The sequence below is a fragment of the Pelodiscus sinensis genome, chromosome Z (genome assembly GCF_052426305.1).
Source record: "Pelodiscus sinensis isolate ZL-2025 chromosome Z, ASM5242630v1, whole genome shotgun sequence".
NCBI classification, from domain to species: Eukaryota; Metazoa; Chordata; order Testudines; family Trionychidae; genus Pelodiscus; species Pelodiscus sinensis.
The window spans coordinates 31,450,314-31,464,425 of record NC_143085.1 but is presented as its reverse complement, the minus strand read 5'-3'; the positions used below and the strand labels follow the sequence as shown (position 1 = coordinate 31,464,425).

General features: G+C 46.3%; 1 protein-coding gene across 5 annotated transcripts in view; it reads left to right on the top strand.

Moving 5' to 3' along the window:
* Positions 1–14,112, top strand: part of CLIP1 (CAP-Gly domain containing linker protein 1) — a 136,382-nt gene that overhangs the window by 19,399 nt on the left and 102,871 nt on the right. The gene's annotated exons all lie outside the window — the stretch shown is intronic.

The following is a 14,112-nucleotide window of genomic DNA, read 5'->3' as shown; positions in this document are numbered from 1 at the left end:
TGCTCTTAGCCATCTCGGCAACAAGGGTGCTCTGAGTCTATCTAGTTTCTCATCTACTGTAATCCCAGATCCTTTTCTGCAGAATTGCCACTTAGCTAGTAGGTCCCCAGCCTTTAAGTGCACTATTCTGCATGTGTCCTTTTCCAACCTCATTAGACTTTTGGGTCCAATACTCCAGTTTGTTCAGGTCACTCAGGATCCTTTCCCTAGACTCCAGTGTATCTACTGGGGATGTAGAAAAAAATAACTAAAAAAACCTAGCAGTTATGTGGTTACACATACTGTTCTGTAGGCTCTGCAGTATAAGCTTTATACCACAGACCTTGCGGTGCAGGGCAGCAGCTGGCTGCCTGGGAGCAGAGTGGGAGCCAGTGTGTAACTGTAATGGAAAGGGCTGTGCTGATTCTTATTGGTCAACCATTTAAGCAGTTACAACTCTAAGCTGGGTGGAGAGACAGATAGTAGTGTCATCTGTGAACTTGCTGAGGATGCAGTTGATCCCATCCTTCTGATCACTAATAAAGGTATTGAATGAAACTACCCCCAGGAGAGGCCCCTAGATTACTCAACTCCATACTGGCTGCCAACTAGACATAGAGTCATTGATTGCTATCACTTGAGGCCAACAGTAGCCAGCTTTCTCTACCTTTATGTTTATTCAGCCAAGCCATAGTTCTTTAACTTTCTGACAAGAATACTGTGGGAGATGGTATCAAAACCATTGCTTAAAATCGAGGTGTATACATTAACTGCAAAGAGCACAATCATGTGGCATGCTGTTTTTGGTGCTGGTGGCTACTATTTTGTGAGCGAAGCAAATGACCTGGTGTCAATAAGAAATAATAAACATGAAACTGTACAATGCTCACTTTTAGTGTCACATTTGTAATAGAATTGCTCTTTTTTGTTCCTGTTGATTTGAGGCATGTCCTTAAAAGATTAGGATGATTCATAATACTAGAATTAAATAACATACACAGTTATGTAGGAAGACAGAACAAGGTTGATGTAATCTCTTAAACTTTGGGCTACGCATTATTGTGTTGAGTATAAACAGCCAAATGTGGAATTCCAAAATGCCAGCCGATATAATGTGGTCTGAAATTTTATTATTTTGTTTTAAATAACTAAAGAAACTTGTCTGAAGTTAATGATGTCTTAGGAAGCAGAACAATACAATTAACATCTCAGCAGGATTAAAATGGTAACAATTGCTCAATTTAGTTTAAAAATGACACCTCCCACAAAAGCTGTTGCATCATTGCAGGCTGTTGAGTTTTGCTTTATTACTTGAGCTGTTACAGCTTTTTTCCTGGCTTGCATCCACCTTGCACTTGTTACTGTTTCAGTAAAGGTTTGCAGCTAAAAATACAGACTGACTTTTGCACTCAGTCACATGCCCTTCAAGTTCAGCAAAGCTTCTAATTGCCAAGTAGCTAATTGTCTTTAGTGGGTATGTATATGGACCCCCTGTTGGGATTTCATAGTTCTCAAATGGTTCCATTTAAATAGTAAGTGGGAAAGAAAATAGTGTTGCAGATTACATAGGAACAATTCTGTAAGATTAATATATGCAGACTTCATCTTTTGATTTTAATTATAATAGTGGCACTGTCCTTGAAGCTTAGTGAGATATTGTGTAGTGAAATATTCTTTCAGTGTAAATGTGTAGGCCAACATGTTCAAAAGTGTATTGTGGTTGTGTATGTGTCAATTTTGGGGCTCTCAACGTGAGTCACTGAAAAGGGGCCTGATTTTTACAGGGAAGGTGCTTTCTTAAAATCAGGCCTTTGAAGGTGTCTGAAGTTGGATGCCTAAAAGAGTAATTACAGAAATAATCATTCAACTCAGAATTGCCATCCCTGTGCATTCAAAAATGAGACCTAAAAATTAATGACTTTAAAAGATATGGCTTCCTTTTTATTTACCTTCTAGCTTAGAAGTATAGGGTTCACATTACATGGCTGCAGCTTGAAAAGCATGAAAGTCTAGAAAATTTTTAAAAAGTGGCTCTCAGAAAAACACCAGATGATGATGAGAGAACTGGCAATACAGATATGTGCAAGTGACTGAGTTAAGTGTACAATTGTAGAATAAAGTACATAGATGCAAAGAGGGAACATTTTCACTGAACTTAGTTCCTTGCAATAATTATTTTGTAAGAAGTAAAAGCTAACAGTACAAAGTGTATCTTGTTCAGAATTGATTTTTGATAGCTTTAAATTGAGACATGTTTTTCAAAAGACCCAAATTCATTTTTCTTAAGTTAAAATGGTTCATTAAAAGTTCATGTAAGTTTTCAGTGAGCTTTGTTGAAATGCATTTTCCATATTTTTTTTTACCAGTCTATACCAAATTCAATTCTAACTTAAGATTTCACAATATACTCAGGCTTTCCTTTTAGATATCTGGCATGTGACCAGCACACTAGTTAAAAATGCACACAATGTAAGGCTCATGTGCCAATCTGTACGCTTAAAATTAAGCTGAAAATAGTTCCTTATTTGGAAATTATACTGAGAGTACTGTTGGTACTAAGAGGCATATGCCAAAGGCATTTACTCTTAGGTGAGTTAACTGTGAGTTTAATTTTTATCTTAATGAATCTTTTGAATGACTTCCTGTGGATGAATATACACAATTGTCTTACACCAGTTTCTTCTTCGAGTGATTGCTCATGTCCATTCGAAGTAGGTGCATGCGCGCTGCGTGCACAGTTCCTCGGAGCCTTTTACCCAGCGGTATCCGTTGGGCCGGCAGGTCGCTCCCTGGAGCAGCGCTGCTATAGCGGAGCATAAGTAACCTGCCGGCCCTCCCTCTCCTCAGTTCCTTCTTACCGCCCGTGATGGTCATTGGAGCTGCTCTCTTCTGCTGATCCCAGCGTGTTTTTCTTCGCCCGTTGGCTCCAGACGAGGCCTCGGCTGACCCAGCCTTGGCCATGCCAGCTATGGACGCCAGGTCTCACCAAGAGCTGCTGCGCCGGCTGGCCGCTAATCTTGGGGTGCTGGTGGAGCCGGTGTCTGAGAAATCAGACCCTATGGTAGACATTCTCGTGGAGGATGCCCCGGCCAACTTGGCTCTGCCTCTAAATAAGATGGTGGCCAAAATCACCAATGCACTGTGGCAGATGCCGGCCTCCATCTCCCCAACCCTCAAGGGGGTCGAGAGGAGGTACTATGTCCCACAGACGGGGCATGAGCATCTTTACTTACACCCCGTCCCAGGGTCTATGGTGGTCCAGGTGGCCGTGCAAAAAGAGGGGCAGGGGCAACCGGGCCCATCCCCTAAAGTGAAAGACCCTAAGCGGATGGACCTGATGGGGTGTAAGGTCTATGCGATGGGGGGATGCAGCTGTGGATCGCCAACCAGCAGGCTGTGCTCAGCCACTATGCCTATAACACCTGGCAGGTGATGGACCGTTTCCGTGACAGGGTGCCCCTGGAGGACAGGCAGGAGTTCTCCGCACTGGCCTTGGAGGGCAAGACGATCGCATGCACCACCCCACAGGCGTCCCTAGACGGGGTGGACTCTGCGGCCTGGACAAATGTCGGGCGTGGTAATGCTTCGTAATGCATAGCTCCAGGTCTCGGGGATCCCATTAGACCTACAGGCCACAATCCAGGATCTGCCATTTGATGGGAAAACCCTGTTTGCTGAGAATACTGACTCCAGACTCCTCTGCCTGAAGGATACCCGTTCAACCCTGAGGTCGCTGGGGATTCATACGCCAGCCCTGCAACGCAGGCCATTACCAAATAGGCAGCCCTACAGGAGCCAACCACAGGCTGCTCGCCCTGACTATTGGCGGCAAAGGCTGCGTGGTCCGACTGGGGCCTTCTCCCAAGGGCAGAGCCTGGGGTGCCGCAATAGGCGCTGCTGACTGTGGCAGGCACGGGCAGGGGCTCCGCTCAACTACCTCCACCCCTGTCCAAGCAGCAATTTTGAAGGTGCGCTTGGGGACCGCATACTATTGCCTATCATCCCCCGCCTCCCCGGGGACAGACTGTTGCACTTCGCCAGGCCTGGTCGCACATCACCTTGGACAAATGTGTGCTGGACATAGTGTCGGGGGGTATTCTGTCCCCTTCCTGGGGCCCTTCCCATCTCTTCCCCCTTCCCCGTCCCATGAGGGACTCCTCTTATGAGGCCCTCGCGCTCCTAGAAAAGGGGGCAGTGGAAGTGGTCTCTCCTCATCAGGAGGGGAAGGGTTTCTACTCCCACTACTTCATTGTCCCGAAACCGAAGGGAGGCCTTCAGCCCATTTTAGATCTTGGCCTTGAACAAGCACGTGTGAGGGGGGGAAAAAAGTTTTGATGGTAATGCTGGCCTCAATCATCCCAGTTCTGGACAAGGGCGATTGGTATGTGGCCCTCAATTTGAAGGACGCCTGTTTTCAGGAGGCAATCCGGAAGAGCCACAGACGGTTTCTCCGGTTTGTGGTATCCCACCGTCACTTCCAGTTTACGGTCCTCCCCTTTGGGCTGTCTACAGCACCCAGGGTGTTTATGAAGTGTATGGCAGTGGTAGCGGCCTACCTCAGACATATGGGAATCCAAGTCTTCCCGTATTTGGACGACTGGCTAGTCAGAGGTCGCTCGAGAGACCAGGTGCTCGCACACATAGAGATGGCGCGGTCCTTGTTCAGTATGCTGGGTCTCGTGATAAACAAGGAAAAGTCAACCCTTACCCGCACTCAGAATATAGAATTTGTGGGGGCAACCCTGTGCGCCAGGCAGTGCATGCATACCCCCCGGGTTCCAGGTTCCAGGCTATACAAACCCTAGTGTCTGCCCTACAGACACAGGCGTGGCTAGCGGGGGCATTCAGCCAAGCCAGGGACAGCTGGGAACTGATCCTTACTGTGCCACAGGGAGTCCTCGCCTCGCTCCAATGGTGGACATTGAAGCATGAGGTGTATTTGGGAGTCCCGTATTGTGCGGAACTGCCGTCGGCGCAACTCATCACAGATGCCTCAGACGATGATTGGGGGGGTGCACCTGCAGTACCGTAGGACGCAGGGGCTATGGACCCCACAGGAACTGGGGTTGCATATAAATGTTTGAGAACTAAGGGCAGACAGGAGGGCCTGCAAAATCTTCCTGACCATGCTCGAAGGGGCCCTGTTTATGTAGAAGACAACACCGCAGCAGTCTTCTACATAAACAGGGTGGGGCATGGTCGTCTCTGCTGTGTCAGGAGGTGACTCTCCTGTGGGAGTTCTGTACATCCCACCACATACGATTACAGGCGGCATACTTGCCGGGGTGCGCGAATACCTTAGCGGACTCACTGAGCAGGTCATTCAGAGTCCATGAGTGGCGCCTGAAGGGGGATGTGGTGGAATTCCAGATGTGGGGTCATCCCCTGGTGGACCTCTTTGCCATGCGGGGGAACCAGCAATGTCCCCAGTATTTCTCACTATTGGGTCTGGGTATGAACTCGAGAGGGGATGCCCTGACCTTGACGTGGCCTCAAGGTTTGCTCTATGCCTTTCTCCCATTCCCACTGGTTCCCAAGTGTTATCTAGGACCAGGCTGTTCAGGTCACAGGTTCTCCTGATAGCCCCGGATTGGCCCAGACAGTTTTGGAACCCCATTCTGTGGGAGATGGTGCTGGCCCACCCCTGTCGCATGCTGCTGACCCCAGACCTAGTCACCCAGGGCGGGGGCATCCTGTATCACCCGGATATACAGTCCCTCTACCTGATGGTGTGGCTTATCCATGGCTGAAGCTCTCAGAGGACTTGCTCCACGGGGGTACAGGAGATTCTCCTGGGCAGCTGCAAGCTGGCCACCAGGCGGTTGTATGCCACCAAATGGAAGCGTTTCTCTGTGCGGGTGCACTAGGGGTGTGTACCCCTCCTGGGCTTCTGTCCCGGTGATACTGGATTACCTGCTGGGGTTGCGACAGATGGGCCTGTCCACTCTGTCAATACGGGTACACCAAGCGTCCGTAACGGCGTTTCATGAGGGTTCGGGGGACAGATCTCCATTCTCGGACCCCCTGGTGAAGGGGTTCCTAAGGGGCCTAGATAAAATGTTTCCACATGTAAGGGCCCTGGTGCCGCAATGGGACCTTGACCTGATGCTGACTAAGCTCTTGGGTCCACCCTTCGAGCTGTTAGCGTCCTGTCCTCTGAAATTCCTGTCCCTTGAGGTGGCCTTTTTAGTCGCCATTATGTCAGCATGTCGAGTGTCTGAACTGCGTTCTCTGATGGTGGAGCTCCCGTACTTACAGTTCTTGGCAGACAGGGTTTGTCTACGTCCGCACCTTGCATTCCTCCCTAAGGTTGTGTCTACTTTCCATATGTCGCAGGACATATACCTGCCAGTTTTCTTTCCTAAGGCCTACAGTTCCCCCAAGGAGCAGGCTTTGCACTCCCTCGACGCAAAAAGGGCATTGGCATTTTATATTGATCGAACCAAGCCTTTTTTGCAAGACTTCTCAACTGCTTATTGCTTATGCGGACCGGATGACAGGGATGCCAGTTTCAGCCTAGAGGCTGTCTAGGTGGATATCGTCCTGCATCCGGGAGTACTATGCTCTTGCATATAGGGAGCCCCCTCGCGTGTCATCTCACTCGACCAGGGCCCACGCTTTGTCTATTGCCTTTGGGGCCCACGTCCCGATCGTTGAGATCTGTCGGGCAGCCACGTTGTTCTCCACTCATACGTTTACAGAGCATTATGCTCTCACCCAGCAGGCACGGGAGGACTTTGCTTTGGGGGAGGCAGTGTTGGGTTCCTTCCTGTGAACACATAAAGGGACATGGTTGAGTGATACGCAGTGTGTCATGCCTGTGGTGTAGCTATGTAAATTGTCCTGTGTCGTTCTGTTTCAGTTATGCATTAAAGTTCTTGTTGCACTTTATGCCGGTGTGAAGTTTTGTTGGTTGACTCCGACCCCGCCTCCGGGGTGGGATAGCTGGGTAGTCACCTACTTCGAATGGACATGAGGAATCACTCGAAGAAAACAGGGTTACTTACCTGTAACTGTTGTTCTTCGAGATGTGTTGCTCATGTCCATTCGATTTCCCCCTCACCTCCCAACCTCTCCTGTATTGGAGTTCCAGCAAGAAGGGAATAAGAAGGGGGAGGGCCAGCAGGGTACTTATGCTCCGCTATAGCGGTGCCAGCCCAGGGGGCGACCTGCCAGACCGACAGGTACCAATGGGGGAAAAAAGCTCCGGGGAACCATGCACGTGGCACGCATGCACCTACTTTGAATAGACATGAGCAACACATCTCGAAGAACAACAGTTACAGGTAAGTAACCCTGTTTTTTCTATGTACACTAGTATGAGATCACGTTCTAGCAGGAAGGCATGACACAGGGTCAAGGATGGTATGTTTAGATAAATAATTATTGTAGATAGGAGTCTGGGAGTAGGCAGTCTGCTTTTGAGTTGATTTAAGCAATAGAGTACTTGATTCTAGATTATGAAATTGATAATATGTGGCTAGGACATTGTCCATATAAACCCTGCATTTATTCTGTGGCTTAGTTAATGATCTGAAATATTGGCCAAAGAAGTTACTGCTTTGGACTGTAACAAAGATATAGGTGCACAAACAATTTCCAGTTAAAACAACATGCAGCTGTGATATTATCTGTAAGGAGGGAGAGCCTAGAGGTTCTAAAGCTTTATGCTGTCTTTCAGGTGATGTCAACTACATTTTATTTAAAAAGTTCTCTACTTATCTCTCTTCTTGACTTGATTATATGGGTCTTAAGTGGATTACACTGAGGGTGTAGCTTTTTTGACTCAAGTGTTATATTCTTGGTTATGATGTGACTATTAAATTAGAAGTACTGTAGATTTCAGAAGACCGTTGATGAGCAGCCCTTTTAATCACAGGGCATTTCTTCCTTTGGCTCAAAGCAAATTGAAACGTTGTGAACTTTTAAAAAAACAACAAATGGTCTGGTAGCACTTTATAGACTAACAATATAAGATGGTATCCTGAGCTTTTGTGGGCACAGCCCACTTCTTCAGATGACCAGAGTTTTGAGTTTAGGATGTGCAGATCCAAAATAAATAGAGGAGAAAGGGGGGAGGGGGGGGAGGAACTGGGCAGAGGAGAAGGAGGGGGAGGGGAACTGGGCAGAGGGTATGGAAATATTAAAGGTAAAAACAAGTTGGCAGAACTGGCAATCTATTAACACCTGAAGATTGGGTAGTTGAAAAGAAACAGATCAAAGGATCTTAATAGATAAGAAGGGTGATAACACTAGAACCTACACAAAGAGCTGTTTGCACCTTCATTGAATGTTAGGTTGATAGTGTCCCAATCATCCCTCATCAGGATTGAGGCCATCAGAATAAGAATTGAACTTGTGGATGAATTGTAATTTGAACACCTCTCTGTGCATTTGACTTGTAGAATTGGTTTGTGATAAGACCGCCACCTGAAGATCTTTTAAAGCAGTGGTCCCCAACCATTTAAGGTTGCCCACCGGGCGCCAGAGGGCGGGGACACTTGCGTGCCCGGGGCTGGCACCCCCCCAAGCTGTGTCCAGGGCCAGCGCTCCCCCTGTGCGCGGGTGGTCAATCTGCGGCACTCCCGGGGCCGGTGCTCACCGTGCACCATGTGCCCGGGGCCAGCTCCAGCGCCATGCATGCGCCATGTGCCTGGGGCCAGGCTAGCCCTGAGCACTTGGCGGGTGCACACAAATACCCCCGCAGGTGCCCTGGGTTGGAAGTGTGATTAGGTAGATTGAAGTTCTCTCCAACAGGTTTTGTGTGTTCCCTTTATGTACATCTGATTTGTGTCCATTGATTCTTTCCTATAGTATAGGGACTGTTATCAGCAACAATAATTATAAATGTTATTTTGGTGCATGCATGAGGTTAGGCACAATAGAGAGAGCTAGGTCACAATAGCTATAAAGTATTAAGTTCAAAATTAAATATTTCATACTAATTAGCATCCTGTATGATTTGCTGGAGCTAACTGTGCTTCATTCTTTCTTCCCGATGCGCACTGGCTGAAATTTTCCAAAATTATTAGGGATTTTTAGATGCTTCAAATTTGATATACCCTAAAGAACTATCTAGATTTTAAGAAAGTACAGTAGAATCTGAGTTCCAGACATGGCAGGATTGCGAGGTTGTTTGGAGCTCTAAACAAAAGATTATGGTTCTTTCAAAAGTTTACAGTTCACCATTGACTTAATACAGCTTTGAAACTTTACTCTGCTGAAAGAAAAATACTGATTTTTAACCATCTTAATTTTAATGAAACAAGCACAGAAATGGTTTCCTTTGTCACTTGTTAAAACTTCCTTTTTTTTTTAAGGTTAGATTTAACACTACTGTACAGTATTTGCATTTTTTGGCTCTACTGCTTGATTACGTACTTTGGGTTCCAGGCATGAGGTTGATGGATCAGTTTGTAACTTTGGTGTTCGTACCCCTGAGATCCTACTGTAATGTGTATGTGCTCTCTTAAATTTTAGATTACTTTAGGCTGACTCAAGTGGAGTACCCAGAATTTGGGGGGTCTTAATCACTAGGCATATTTGAAAATTTAGGCCTCTAAAAATATGGTTAATCTCAAAGTAATCCTGCTAAATTCAACATCATATGAATGCTTGATTATTATTGAAAACTGAAATTTTAGATACCAAGTTGTCTATTACCTAATTTAGCGCTATCCTTCTAAAGATAAATCACAACTCTTAAAACTCTTGTGATAGCTGGATTTATTCTCGGACACAATTTTCTGCTGTCCTATACTATGAATTACAAATCAAGTTGGTTTAGACAAAGCAGTGACAAACTGTTTCCTTTGGTGATTGTATTGCAAACTCTTGGGTTTCCTGAGAGAAAGTTCAATTGTACAAGAGAAGCTAGAGATCAAATTAGCAGTGACACCAATTCCCAAGGAAAGATGCTTTGCGTTAATTTAAAATGTGTAATTGCATGATAGTGATATTGAAATCTAATTAGCAGACATGTTGTACTTGCTGTTCTTCCATGCTGCTCATTTTGAAGAGTTCAAGCTAACTTTGTTGCTATGGTGTTTGTGGCCTGTGGAAAGAAGTCTTGGAGGATGGTGTCAAACTCATTAGGTGCAAAGACCAGGATTCCAGGTTTAATTATGGCCTGTCGTCTAGGCCCTATAAATTTAGGACTACTTCATCCTCCTTCAGTCCACAGTGGATTCGCCCTCCTAATGTTATTTAGAAAGGAGAACACAGCCTTTATCTATTAACTACATGTTTAATTAGTCTCTTATCACATTAGATCACAGCATCACCCAGTGAGGAAAATCAGCTCCCCGATAGGTTGATGCTACATGTGCTCCCTCTTTTTTTTCTCTAGCCTTATTTCTATATGTTTCTTCCACTATCTTTGAGTCTCTACTGTGTTTCCATTTACATTTCCTTCTGAAAGTAAGTTCCTGATTCCCATCCAGAAAGTAGGAGTGCAGAGGGTCCTGCTGCACTCCCCAAGTCTTGGCCCTCGGGCGCAGACTTGAGCACCTGCTGGCACCCATGGTCTTAACTACCAGATCCAGGGGAGTCCCCGCTGCTGGCTTCACTGCTTCTGGCAGTCCCAGCCGCCGGCCCTGTGGGCTTCATTGAAAGGTCGAGGGCCCTAGTCACTGGGGGCCTCTGCTGCAGGCCCTGGGGCTTAGCTGTGGCCCCACCTGAGGTGGTAAGGAGCATGGATGCATAAGGCAGGTGGGGAGGGGATGCTAAAAATTGTTCCGGCACAACTGCCCCTCTGAGGGCGTCATTCCCCCATCTGTTTCCTGATCCATCTATTAAGATGACCAGCAATGGAATTAAAGGTATGGGTGACTTTTTTTTCCCCTGTTTGCAGAGCAGCTAATGCAGTGGGGCAAGGCCCCAATCCTGATTAGAGCCTCTGAGCACTACTAGAATACAAATATTTAGTGACTGTTAATCTTGATGTTGAAATATCATCATTATGTTTTGGAGCTGATGCTCTAATGAATGGAAAGTGAGGCACTTTATATTCCTGAGGAGTATTCTATCAGACTCTCTGCAAACTCAGGTAGACATTGGTGTTGGTTTACATTTGGTTCACACTTTAAGATTTCCCTTACAATTCTGAGGGCTGAAAATATTTGTTTTGCTTTTTTATGATATCACATACAGAATTTAAGTTATGTGGACCACATCAATGTCATGCCAGGCAGATCTGGTTTACAAGCCATATTTGTTACACTTGCCATAAGTCCTTTAGACCAATTGTGCCCTTAAATGTGTTCCTATGCTGGTGAGAGTCAGGTATATTTGATGCAAATGTGAAGGACATTGTAGTTGGATGTTGGATCACATCTTGGTGAGTTTCTTTTGAGTGCTGTTTGTTCATACTGGTGCTTGTGTTATTGACGGAAATGACTACAAAAAGAAGGTTTGTGTTGACTAGAAGCCACCATTGGTGTGCATTTATGTAAGACCATAGGACCAGCCATACTTGATCAGATCAGTGGTCAGTCTAGCTCAGTATCCGGTCTTGCAACAGTTGCCAATGCCAAATGCTTCAGAGGGAACAAACTAAAAGGTTAGTTACTGGATGACTCACTCCATCATCCAGTCCTGATTTCTGACAGCCAGTTGGTCTATGTCTAAAGAGTAGCATTATTTCAGATTAATTTACATTATTCCAAAATAACAAAGCATGTCTACACTGCAAGCCATTATTCCGAAATAATGGTAAGCTGGAGGACTTCTTACTTTGAAACTGCAATGGATATCAGCCAAAATGATCTGGGAGGCACCCTCACACTCCTGCTGTACGTTTACACAGCAAGGAAAAAGTTGAATTAAGCTACACAACTTGATCTACATCAATTGCATAGCTTAAGTCAAAAGAGCTTAACTTGGCTTTTGGCACTGTCTACATAGTAGGAAGTAGAAGGAAGAATACTCTTCCTTTGACTTCCCTTACTCCTAGGGAAATAAGGGTTACAGGAGTCAATGTGACACATGGCTTCATAAAGACTTTGAATAGGCATATATTTGACTCTCCCACTGTGCATTTTCCCACCCTTTTTGTATGATCTTTGAGAAACCTGCAGTTGAGTTGTTATGCCTTGCTAATAAAGATTGCTATATTTATGTCCACTTCTGTGCAAAAAAAGTGTCCAAATCAAGGAAATCAGCTGCTATTACATCTTGCTAGTTATCACAACAGGAGATGGTTTCAAAACAGGGAATGGTTTAGGCCCTAACAAAATGTTAAATGCATATATTATAGTGCTTATAGTTAGTTCGTGCAAAACAAAAATATTTCCATGGTCTCCAACTCTGCTAGGAGATTCTAGTGTGAAAAGGAAGATGCTGGGCTCTTTCCAAGTTAGAATCTGCACTTTAGCTGTGAAAATAACACATTCTAGTAAATTGCTGCTGTGAACATTTTTTGCATTGTTTGTTACATTGAGCTATAATTTTGGTAAAGCTAAATTACATGGATTTAAGTGTACAAGTGATTGTATTACTTTTGACTTGGTTAGAGGCTTGTATATTGAAGAAAACAAATGACACAGCAGATACATAATCCATGACTGCAGAGAATGAGATTAAAATATGAATGAGTACCCTGAGCCAAGAAATACAATTTTAGAATGTTCTAGCTTTCTGTCTGCTGAATGTTTGCCAAACCATTATTTTGAAATCAACCTTGGGAGATGCTTGAGTAGAAATAAACTGTAACCTCTTAGGATATTTGATGTAAATTGCTAAAAATATTTAGTCCTTTTGGTAGAAAACAGATGACTGCTACAAATTGTAGTGATACAATGAAATTAGTTCATGCTAGGAGTAAGTAGGAGCTATGCTTCTAGCAACCCTGTCAGTTAGCAAAGAAGCAAGACTCCGTAACCAGTGAGAAGCAACAGTCTTCTTCCCCCCCCCCCCCTTCTTCCTGCTGCTTCAGTACACTCTGTTCTGGGGGACAGAGAAGGAAGTTTAGGATTAAGTGATACCAAAGGATATCCTCTCTCCCACTGGAGCTCAGTCTGAGTACATCTTAGAGTTCATTGTATGTTTAAATTCCTCAATTATTTCAAATTTAGCTAAAGTCTGTTTCATTCTGTTTCCTTGACAAGTCCACAATTGCAGCTTCCTGTGCAGTGGCCAACTGCAAAAACCAGCATAGATGTACAGGCAGTCCCCGACTTACGCGGATCCGACTTATGTTGGATCCGTAGTTACGAAAGGGGCTTTTCTCACCCTGGAGGACGCGGGTGGCGGGACTGCCCAGATGCGCTGCAGTCCCGCTGCCCGCATCCTCCACGGCTTTGCTCCGCGTCTCCCTGGTCTGCTGGGGGGGCTCCCCCAGCAGACTAGGGAGACGCAGAGCAAAGCCGTGGAGGATGCGGGCGGCACCGCGGTGCATCTCGGTGGTCCTGCCGCCTGTCTCCCCCTGGTCTGCTGGTGGGGAGGAGGGTGCAGCTAGTGCGCCTCTTCTCCCCTCCCCCCCCCCCCCCCAGCAGACCAGGCTTTTCTCGTGATGCCTGGGGTAGAGCAGCTGGGGCACTGCCCGGTTGGTCCCTCAGCACTGCTCCTCGGCGCTACTGGACCAACCCGGCAGCACCCCAGCTGCTCTGCCCCAGGCATCCTGATTCAGCTGCTGCTGGTCAGTTTCAGCAGCGGCTGAATCAGGATGCCTGGGGCAGAGCAGCTGGGGTGCTGCCGGGTTGGTCCAGTAGCGCCGAGGAGCGGCGCTGCAGGACCAACCCGGCAGCACCCCAGCTGCTCTGCCCCAGGTGTCCCCAAGTCAGCCTCTGCTGAAACTGACCAGCAGCTGACTACAGGAAGCCCCAGGCAGAGTTGCTCTGCCCTGGGCTTCCTGGAATCAGCTGCTGATCAGTTTCAACAGCGGCTGACTTGGGGACACCTGGGGTAGAGCAGCTGGAGTGCTGCTGGGTTGGTCCAGTAGCGCCCCTCCTTGGCACTACTGGACCAACCTAGCAGCACCCCAGGTGCTCTGCCCCAGGCGTCCTGTTTCAGCTGTTGCTGAAACTGACCAGCCAGTTCCGACTTATATACAGATTCAACTTAAGAACAAACCTACAGTCCCTATCTTGTACGTAACCCGGGGACTGCCTGTATACAGAAGTTAAGTAGCCATAT